General features: G+C 29.1%; 1 pseudogene; it reads left to right on the top strand.

Moving 5' to 3' along the window:
- The first annotated feature begins 678 nt into the window (after positions 1 to 678).
- Positions 679 to 779, top strand: LOC111731434 (annotated as a pseudogene).
- The last annotated feature ends 233 nt before the right edge of the window (positions 780 to 1,012 follow it).

Raw genomic sequence — 1,012 nt, 5'->3', positions numbered from 1 at the left:
ACTGAAAAGAGAAATTTAAGTTTTTATTTTTAAAAATAAGAAAAGTGACAAATCTTATAAAACCTTTGAAATGACTAAAGGGAAAAAGGGACATCTTTTCATAGGCATTTCAAAATACACAAATGAATTCTGCTTTAATTTTTTTTGAATCAGTACAAACTTTTTCCTCTATAACTTGATGTACTTTCATTTCATCTAAAGAATTATGTTAGACTTTAACAGTAAAAAAGTGACAGAACCAAAAGTGCCTCAACAGTGACTATTCTAGCCCTAGTGCGCTTGAGTTCCATGCACCAGTAGTGTTCAACATTTATATCTCTAATTTTTAGTCTTCATAGCAAGTAGAGATGTATGCTAAAGATACTGCTTAAGAAAACAAAATAGACACAGAAATGTGTACTAGATACACAAGTGGTAAAATCATGTAAATTTGGCAGTTTATCATTATTCCACATAGATGAACTAAGAGTATATACAATTAGAAATGATACCCTTCCAAATTTTCTAAATGGGCAAATTTTTAATGTCTGCTGAAGGAAAGCTAGTGAAAATCTTAGATTTATTAGGAGTCATACAAAAATATCACATTTTATATCATAAACAAAATTTTGAATGAAATTTAACCTCACATAGTCTTGACTAGCAGAATGATTATTTTAAAACCTACGAGGTTTTTATGCTCACTTCAGTGCACATATACTAAAATTGGAATACAGAGATTAGCATGACCCCTGCACAAGGATGACATGCCAATTTGTGAAGAAGCCTTCCATATTTTTGGTATCACTTTGTAAGTTATATAAATGTCTAACCATTGTGTTATACACCTGAAACTAATATTAAATTTAAAAAACTTACAAGATTTCTGCCTATTTCTAAGGTTTTTTTTGAATGTTTTGTGCAAGAAAGAAGTATAGTGAAAAATCAGTAATGGTTTTTATATGTAGTAGATTTTGGAGTGAATTATAATAAAAAATATTCAATGGACTTTGGAAGTAGGAATGAAATTGTT

The sequence above is a fragment of the Pteropus vampyrus genome, unplaced genomic scaffold (genome assembly GCF_000151845.1).
Source record: "Pteropus vampyrus isolate Shadow unplaced genomic scaffold, Pvam_2.0 Scaffold373, whole genome shotgun sequence".
Taxonomy (NCBI): Eukaryota; Metazoa; Chordata; class Mammalia; order Chiroptera; family Pteropodidae; genus Pteropus; species Pteropus vampyrus.
Note: the sequence above shows the minus strand (reverse complement) of the source record. Positions and strands in the feature narration are given on the sequence as shown.